The following is a 10,753-nucleotide window of genomic DNA, read 5'->3' on the forward strand; positions in this document are numbered from 1 at the left end:
AAAGACAGAATAACTTAAAAAATGTATAAATAGGGCTGGAAAGTGCAACTTCCTGGGTTTGATCCCCAGTCCAAAAAAGAAAAGATAAAAAAAATACAGTTAAAAAATGAATATACTACATAGACATTTCATGAAAGCTTATAAAAACTGCTAGAGATTGCATATGAAAACATTGAACATAATTATCAGGGAAATTCAAATAAAACTAAGATACCAATGCATACCTCGCTAGAATATTTAAAAATAAAGACTACTACCATCAAATGTTAGTGAACTTCCAGAGAAACTGCATGTCTCATGAATTCTTGGTGGGACTGTAAAATTCTATTTACTATAGTTTATTTTCTCACCATGGACAACTGGAGTCTTTTTGGTCTTCATTTTTTGTAAATAAAGCTATTGTCAATATTTGTGTATGTTATTTTTAAAACTTGTTTGTTTCTTCTAGACGAATATTCAGTGACAGAATTGTTAGACAGATAGTTTTGCTTTCTAATAACTGCCTAAGGAAGAGAGTGAAGGGTCAGTTTACAGACTAGAGGAGTATGTGCAGTCATTTCCTGGGTAAGGTATTAATATGCAAATACACAAGGAACTCCAACAATTCATTTGCAAATATGGGCAGAATTGAAAGCATTTCTCAGAAAATCTTCAAAGAGCCAATAAATAAAGGATGCTCAACATCACACATGATGGAGATGTAAGTCAAAACCACTATTATTATATTAACAGTCATCTCACATTTGCTAGGATTGCGTTTGCAAATGGTTTGGATTCGGTTTGTTTTCCCAGTGTGGCTGTGTTGGTGGATGGAACTGTAAAAACTTAGTGAAAGAGGGACATCTATATAGCAATAACAAAATTCTGTCTTGTGAAAGTTGAGTGTGGCATGGAAAAGCTAGTTTGGTTCCTGTAGGCTTAGTCGGGTTTTTTATTTGTTTTTTGTTCTTGTTTCTTTTAAAGAGCCCAATGTTTCCCTAGCTGCTTCCTTTCTCAACATTTGCCTCTTCTGCACATGCTCCTGGCATTGTGATGCTGTGTACCATAAAGCCCACGTTAATGCCATGCTTAGCCCTCCAGAATTGTGAGCTATACAAATCCTTTTTCTTTACAAAGGATCCAGTTTCTAGTACTTTTATGGCAATAAAAATCAAGGCAGCTGTTATGAACCCAGTTGGACGCCAGTAGATGTCTATAATCTCAGCAACTACTCAACAGGTTGGGATTTGAAGATCAAAGTACAAAGCTGGCCCAGACAAATCTGAGACTCTTACCTCCAATTAATGAGCAAAAGAAGTGGATGGGAGCATCAGCCATGAGTGAGAACACTGTATGAATACTGTACATAAAAATAAAAAAAGAATATTGAATGCTAATTGCTATGAAATACAAAAAAAAGAAGGCAAAGCGTATAACATTTTGGATAAAATGTATTGCATATTTCTTTAAATTGTTTTTAAGACAAAGTAATGGATAGATAGTGGTATGGATAGAATACTTTGTTAGAGCTGTCCTGGAAAACTAATAAACTGAGAAATGCAATATATATAGTAGTGGCTTTCAAACTTTTGACCACAGCCTACAACTGAAAGATAATTTACCTATTTATACAATATATATGCATAGCCATATCTGGAACAAATGTTTCAAAAAATGTTTACATTAAATGTGATTTCAATTGTTTTATTATATTTCATCACTTCATATAAAAATATACAATAATTGATTTTTTTTCAGCTGAGTTGGCCAGTTGCTGAAAAATGCTAGATAGGAAATACTATTGTTGTTAAAACAAGGCTCCTCCAAAACTAGGAACATGCTCCAAAAATAGAGTCAAATAAGAAACTGTAATGTGTCAAACAGACACATGGTTCCTTTTGCCAGACAGAGGTGGGGAGAAAACTGTGAAGCCTCGTCAGCTCTGATGCAGCTCATCTAGGAACAGGACTTAATCCTTTCCACTTTATAGAAAGAAGACCCTGGAGAGATGCAGTAGGACATTAGAAGCTGGAGATTGCCAACACAACCAGACACTAAATGCACCATCCTCTTCAAAGTAAATGGAGGTTCACATTTGTCCCACATTAAAATTTACGAGGTAAACTAAGCATTGTGCTACTCCACTGCCCTCTGCTGGATACACATAGTATTTATGGCCTTAAAACTAGAAGTTCTAGGGTTGGAGTAAGAGAATTTGTCCAAGTGAGAGGTCCTGACGGCTTTGGTTCCCAGTACCACAGTAACACCTTCCCACCTCCACCCTCCCCCCAAAGAAAAATCAACCTAAAAACATTAGAACTTCTTCTACTACTGGTAGTCATGAAAATAGTCATCACTATCATCATACTAACAGCAGCAATGTGAAGGCCAAGCATAAGGTCACATGCTTTATTCTTCAGATTATTTAATTTTAATAACTCCATGGCTAAAAATACTGTCCTTAATTTGTAGATGAACAACCTTGGAAGCTCAGAGGTAAGCCATTCTAAAGAAGTCACACAACTAAAATGAACTTTGTGTCTAGAGTCCAGCTCTTCATTAGTCATTACTTGTTATTTAAGTTGAAATCCGTGAGCTGCATTAGTGATAAATTTGGAAATGTTGTCACTTGAGACTTGTTGAGTCACTGATTAGTAACCTGAATTATGAAAATGAACTTTACCCTAAAAACATGGAAGGATATATTTCTCAGTGTGGTACATGAAGCTCCTCAATTGGAATCATGAGACCCAGGTCAATACACAAAACCCAAGCTATCAGGAGAAACTTTGGAAGTAGAAAGTAGGACTTGTTGCTGAGATGAAAGTGGGTGTGGTAGAGAAATTAAAGACATGAACTGAGATGGGGAGGACTGATAGAGAAGTATGTTTATTGTTAGCTCATTTATGGTAGCTATTGCAGTGGATGTAAAATTAGAGTTAAGGGTTAGGCATTATGTTTGTGATTTCAAATAGGTCACAAAGAAAAAAAGGGGGAAACTCCATAAAAGAGAATTTACTTTTCTGACTAACATCTGTTTAAGATCTACCCATGTTATTCCTTGTATGTTTCCAGTTGCTGTAAGTCTACCAAGTGGTGATGAGATTTTTTTCCAATTCGTCCCCACAATAATGAACGTTCCCTGAAGGTTCTCATTCATTACTTCAGTATGTTCACTTTGGGGTGGGATATACCCAGTAAGAGATTTCTCTCCAAAATGGTGGTTAATCAGTCAATATTCTGTCATAGCACACAAAGGCTCCTCAATCTTCACATTTCTTCTGATACTTAATTATCAAACAACTTTTTATTTTACCTATCTGTCCTTGAACATCTTCACATATTTCTTGGCCTATGGTTTTCTTCTTGTATATATTGCTTACTCATGTCATCACATTTTTTAAAGTTAGAACTCCTGGCCATGGTAGTGGACCTCTGAATGGCTCACAACCATCCATGCTGCACAGCATTCTCATGCAGTTTCCCTCTACACTGAGCAAGTGGATCTCTATGACCAACAGAATGCTGAGAGCACAGCATGTGCATTCTGAGATAAATCTGAGATATTGCTGCTTCTGCCCTACTATAAACTTGCTCTGGGAGAAGCAAACTGTCACAGCCTTCTGGAGAGGTCCACAAGGCAAGAAACAGATTATCAGCCAGCACCAATTTGTCAACCATGTCCTAGTGTGCATTTAAGACATAAAATCTCCAGTTCTAGTCTAACACTGGAGTATCTCCAAGTGTGACTTACATACCTACCTACCAAATCATGAGGCCCTGACCCAGAAACTCATGCTAGGCACATGAGTTTACTCATGCAAACTCTTAGGTCACTGCAACCTTGGGGGTAGTTTTTAATATAGCAGTATATATCCACCAATTTTTTTTGTGTAGGTTTGCAGGAATTCCGTGTAAAGATGAAACTTCTGTCAGCTTTACATTACAAATATTCCCTCTATGATTGCCACTTTTTCTGTTGTATTCATCCACAGTATTCTAAAAAATAAATCCGTGGCACAATCACATCCACCGTTTTTTCCCTTGCATTTTAACATGGTTCGTGTTAACAGGAAGGGAGAAGTGACTGGTGAAGCCCTTTTTACTTTAAAGACCACAAGGTATTTTTCTTGCTTCTTCCAGAGAGATTACAATTTTGCCCTTCACAGGTCTGGGCTTAATACATAATCTAATCAGGGCAGATTTAGCATGTTCTTTCAAATCATTATAAATAGGAAACATATAAATACAAATAAAAGCATCTTCCATTCCACAGCTTAATAATTAGTAATTTTATCTATGAAGCTGATTTGCTTGAATCTTTGCTTATAAGAAAATGAATAATGTAGAACTACTACCAGGAAACCTTAGACCTAAGTTGCTCGGTTAACTTTTCCATTTTGATATAGAAGCTCTGGTTCCCACAAATGCACCATGCATTCGTTGGTTAGCCAAGAATGTTTTGCAGAGTGTTTTAGGAGTTCTCAAATTGTTCTTTTATGTAAATACTTTTAAAATACATTTTTCACACTAGGGAAATGTAAACGTCAAAATATAAAGTGTGTATATGTGTGTGTGGGTGTATCATACTATCTTATGATTCCAGGTTAATTAAATGATGTATATGCAGACATCAAAATAAATTCTATCATTTGCCTGAATTAATATTTCTTAAAACTGAGTATTTTAAAAAGATACTTTTTGTACAAAGCTAGAAAAAAGTGTTTTCATTTCTGTAACAAAAAGAGCAATACTTTATGCAAATGATAGGCAACTTGAGATGGCAGAGTATTAAACTGGTCCAAATTTTCACCCATGGGAAAAGAAGTGATGCAGAGAAGTAATTTCAAAATCAGCCAGGAAATAGTTCTACAGGTAATAAGCCTAAAAACTTACATAGGATTCATCCATGGTTGCTCCAATAATCAATGTGATACACAAAATGAATAAATCAAAAATGTATAACTATATTATCATCTCAATAAATATAGAAAAAGACGATCAAAGGGCAGTTATAAAAAGTTACAGCTGATATTCTTAATAGTGACTAAACTGCTCTCTCAGACAAGAAACAAGGCAAAGACATAGGATCTCATTTCTACTCAACAGTTCCTAGTTTAATGAACCTGGAAAAAACAAACACATTGGAAAGAAGTAAAACTGTGACAAATGTTTACACAGAATAATCTAAGAGGATACACAATTACTAGAATTTAAAATGACTTTAGCAATGCTGATCATACCGATCAATGTTTCAGTATATGAAAGTCACCTATCTTCCTATGGGTAAGAATATATAGTTAGAATTTTAAGTCTTAAGATAGAACTATACTAAAAATAGATTTACCCTGAAGTGTGAACCTAACAAATCATATGTTGGATGAACAAAGTAAAAATGAATGGAAAGATATACAATATTCAAAGACTTGAAGACTCAAATCTTAAGCTCTGAACACTTGATCAACAGACTCAATGTGCTTTCAATCAAAATTCTGCAAAAGTTTTTGGTATACACAAGTTGATCCTAAAATTTAAAAAGGCAAGCTAAAATAGCCAAAACAATTCTTTAAAAAATAAACTTGGGAGGTCTTCATATGTTTTTGTTTTGGGTTTTTTTTTGTGTCATGGGGCTTGAACTCTGGGCCTAGACGCTGTCCTTCAGCTCTTCAGCTCAAGGCAAGCGCTCTACAACTTGAGCCACGGCGCCACTTCTAACTTGGAGGTCTTTGATACTAGGAATCCATATAAACATTTCAATTGGTGACAGGCCTCTAGCTGAGTTGACAAAAAAAGAGAGAAAAGATTCAAATCAACAAAATTAGACACAAGGGAAATATCACAAAGAACATCCAACAAATCAAAAAACTTATGAGGCACTACTTTCAAAACCTATAGTCAAATAAGATGGAAAATTTAGAGCAATGGATAAATTCCTGGAGACATACAAACTGTGTAAGTTGAACCAAGAAGATATAACCCACATAAACAGACACAAAAGAAGTAATGAGACTGAGGAAGAAATAGTCTTCCAACAAGAAAACGTCCAGGTCCCAATGGATTCAGAGCTGAATTCTGTAAGACCTTTAAAGACAAACACCAGTACTCCTCAAACTTTCCCATAACATAGAAATGGATCACTGCCAAACACATTTTATGAAGCCAACATTACACTTAGCCCACCAGTTAGGGATCCAACAAAAAAAGAGAACTACAGACCAATCTCTTTGAGAAACTTAGATACAGAGCTCCTTAATGAAATACTTACCAACAGAATTTGACAACAATTTGAATACATATCTTAGGGTTAATTTCCCTAACATCACCTTATCTAACCTTTTCTGCTTGACTCAGACATTTTTTTCTTTCATGCGATTGTTTCTAACGCATTTATAAGATAATTTCTTTGTTGCTTTGTATGTCCCTCCCCCACAGTATAACCCGTGATTTCACTGTATTTGATATTGGTATAATTTGTGGAGGGGAAGGGGAAAAACAAGTTGTTTAAATAGGGATACAGGTGGACCCATTGCAACAATGAGAAGTACAAGTCGTTATGTCGAAAACGAACTTTACAACTTTGGTGGGGGGGGAGGGGAGGATTGGGTGGGAGGAGGTAGTGGGAGGATGGGAAGGGATGGGAAGGAGAAACAAAGAAGGATGCTACAATGCTTGATAAGAAATGTACTCATTATCTTGCCCATGTAATTATAACCCCTCTGGTACAGTATTTTCACAATAAAATTAAAAAAAAAGAATTTGAAAACAAAAGTTATAACTACGATCAGGTGGGATTTATCCTAATGATGCAAGGCTGTTTAATATATAAAAAGCAACAAAACATACCACATTAAGAGTCAAAGACAAAAATCACATGACCATCTCAAAAGATGCAGAAAGTCCTTGACAAAATCCAAAATCTGTTCATGTTAAAAGCTCTGCAGAAGCTAGGAATAGAAGGCACATACCTCAACATAATAAAGGCTATACATGACAGACCAACAGCCAACATCATACTAAAATCATTTCCTCAGAAACAATGCAATGATGTCCACTCTTTTTCAATATAATTCTAGAATTCCTATCCAGAACAAGGAGGCAAGAGAAAGACATACAAGGAATTCACATAGTGAAAAGGAAGTCAAACTATCTCTACTTATAGATAACATGATTTTATACCCAAAAGATGGAACCTCAAGCTCCTAGATCTGATCAATAACTTTGGCAAAGTAGCAGGATACAAAATAAACCCACAAAAATCAGGAGCCTTTCTATATTCCAACAGAAAGATGCCAAAGATGACCTATAAATTTAATATAATCCCCATCAAAATCCCAATGATGTTCTCCACTGAAATAGTAAAAATAATCTAAAAATTCTTATAAAAAATAAAAGACCTCGAGTACTCAAAGCAATTTTAGGCAAACAGTGGTACTGGTGGTGTCACAATTTCAGACCTCAAGCTCTACAGTGCTTTAACAAAAACAGTTGATACTGGCACAAACACAGGCTAGAAGATCCATAGAACAGACTAATAAACCAAAATATAAAGGCATATACTTAGTTATCAGATATTTCACCAGGGAGCTAAAAATGCACTATGGGAAAAAGATAGCTTCTTCAATAACTGATATTGGGAAAATCAAACACTCATATGTAGAAAACTAATATTGGATGCCTATTTGTCACCACACACCATTATCAACTCAAAGTGGACCAAAGACCTCAACATCAGAACCGAAATTTTGAAAAATACTACATAAGGGAGTAGAAGAAACATAAGTCATAGGCAGGAAATTTACAAAGACCCAGGACACAGAAAATACAAGATTGACAAATGAGACTAGATCAAAATGAAAATTTTCTGCACAGTAAAAAATAGTTACTAAACTAGAAAGACAGTCAACAGACTGGGAGAGCCAGCAACACACTGGCAATACATCCAAAATATACAAGGAGCTCAAAAAAATTAACCCAAATGAAAAAATGAGCAAAGGAGTCAGAGACTTCTCAGAAGAATCATAAATGAACACATGAGGATATGTTCAACAACCAGGCCATAAAGAAAACACAAATTAGAACTCTGACATTCCATCTTACCCCTGTTACATTGACCAACATCAACAATTCAAATCACCTATGTTGGTGGGGATATGGGGCAGAAGGATCCCTATCCTACTGCACTACTGATGGAATATAAACTGGCACAACCAATCTGGAAGACAGTTTGAAGGTTCCTCAAAAAACCAAACTTAGAACTTCCCTATAACTCAGTCATACCACTCTTGGGTATCTACCCATAACATTTCGTATCAGGAAACAGTAAAGGCACACTTGCACAATCATGTTCATTTTTGCACTATCCACAATAGCCAAATTATGACATCTTTCCAGAAAATTAAAATGGGTTTTTTGGTGGTGGTTTTTTTAAGCTTTTAGGATTTTTTTTTTTTTTGTATTTTAGGAGGGAGTAAAAAGGAGACTCCAGAAAGGGAGGAAGGAGGGGTAAATAAATATTCTCATTATGTTCAGTATACACTATGTGGAAAGTGAACTATACAACTTGTGAGCAGGGATGGAAAGAACAAAGGGTGACATTGTCCAGAAGAGAAATGTACTTATTACCTGACTTGTGAAGGCCCTCTGTACAACACTTTTAATACTCTAGTTATGTTTTTAAAAATAAAGATTTCTACTGAAAAAAATATCTGAATCTAGAAGGCTTTGGCCCTAAATATTATTTATGCTTTCTACTGATGATTAAGATAGCTATGACTAGCCACTTAACCAAAAAAGAGAAAAAATTGAGGATTTCTGTAGTTTAGATAAATAAAAAACTGACAATACATCTAATATGAGAATCAATTTAAATTAAAAACATTCAAAAATACAACATTCCAATAAATCAGCTTTGAAAGTAAGGAAGATGGTTGCTGGTTATATGAGCAAATAAGGTAACTGAAGTATATTAGAGGATGATGTCCATCTTTCTCCATTACATTTACATTTACATCTACATTACCTGGACCATCATCATCATGGAGTTTTCCTTGTAATCAAAGGATTGACTTACAGTGTAAACTACTTGGAAGGAAAAGATCATGAGTTTGAGGTCAATGTGGGCTATATGTGTTCAAAGCCAACCTGAGCTAGAAGGAAAAGCTGTCTGACAAAACCAAAAGGCTGAGTGCTTAGCTCAAGTGGTAAAACATTTACTTTGCATGTGCAAGACCCTAAGTTCAATCCCTAACCCTACAAACAAACTGGATGACTGAAAAGGGAAAAAAAATAAGCATGAAAAGTAAAGTGAATATTGTATAATTAAGGAAAAGAAACAAAGGTCTCTTGAAGTAAGATTAACCACATCCCTCTGTGCAGATTAGAATAGAGATGACAAGCAATATAGAAATTTTAAAGAGAATTAAAAGTCAGCGTGGAGGTTCTTCAAAAAATTAAACACAGAACTACCCTATGATCTAGCAAGTGCACTCCTGGGCACTTACCCAAAAGATTACAAGCCAGGCTAAAGACACCAACACAACCATTTTTATTGCAGCACTATTCACTATTGCCAAGGTATGGAATTAGCCTAGATGCCCCTCAATGGACGAATGGATCAAGAAAATGTGGTATATACACACAATGGAATTTTACTTATGCATTAGAATGATATTGTACGATTTGTAAAGAAATAAAGACTTGGAAAACAATACATTAAGTGAAGTAAGTCAGGCCCAGAGAGACAAAGGCTCCATGTTTTCCCTAATATGCAGAAGCTAGATTTAGCTTATAAACTCCTATGTAGGTGGTATGCAAGTGTACCTAACTACAGTAACTAAAATATAGTAGGTTTAAGGGAGATCTCATATAGTGCAACTCCTCAGAAAGCCAAAATCAAAGTTCAGCAAAATAAAACACCTCGAAGTGAGTACTTGGAAGGGGGTGGGGTGGGGGTCAAAGAGTAAGGGGTAGAAAAATGAAGGAGAAGAGGGGGGAAACAGACAATAATCCAACAAAACTAAATATCCTACAAAACTAAAAGAGGGAAGGAAGGATGTAGAGAGGAGGGATGAGTGAGAATGTTGAAAGAGGTGACATTGATCAAGATATATTTTGATTTTTAACTGGTTTGTTAAATGGCAACTCCTTTGTATAAGTACCTAAAGATATAACTTTTTTTTAAAAATTCAGGCTTTTTGTCAAGTCCTTAAAGTGTATTGTTCCAGAGAATACTTTATACCCAGAACCCTTCAAATTCTTTTTGATTTTGTACTGTTTCTGGGGCTTGAACTCAGGGCCTGAGTGCTATCCTTCAGCTTTTGTGCTCAATGCTAGCACTCTTTATCATTTTTCAGCCACAGCTCCATTTCTGGCTTTTCTGTAGTTAATTGAAGATCAGAGTCTTACAGGCTTTCCTTCTCTGGGCTGGCTTGAACTGTGATCCTCAGGTGTCAGCTTCCTAGAGACTAGGATTACAGGCAAGAGCCACCAGCACCAGGCCCCAAATCCCTCCAAATTCTAGTATTCTACCAGAAAATGATAGGAAAAATAGTCTTAGATCGTAAGTAAAATAAAACTTTGGTGGTATCAACTTAATAAATCAGAAAAGAAGTGATAGTACCTACAATATTTCCTGGCATATAGTAAGTAGTTCAAATATTTCCAGAAGATAGGAGTCTGGAAGAGTGTGAGAAAGGGAGAAGAGGAACAAAACTCAAACAAGAGGGATGAAGAGTCTAGGTCTACAGTATTTTCTAGTACTAGTTCTGACACTGCT

The sequence above is a fragment of the Dipodomys spectabilis genome, unplaced genomic scaffold (genome assembly GCF_019054845.1).
Source record: "Dipodomys spectabilis isolate Male_0828 unplaced genomic scaffold, ASM1905484v1 ptg000032l, whole genome shotgun sequence".
Taxonomy (NCBI): Eukaryota; Metazoa; Chordata; class Mammalia; order Rodentia; family Heteromyidae; genus Dipodomys; species Dipodomys spectabilis.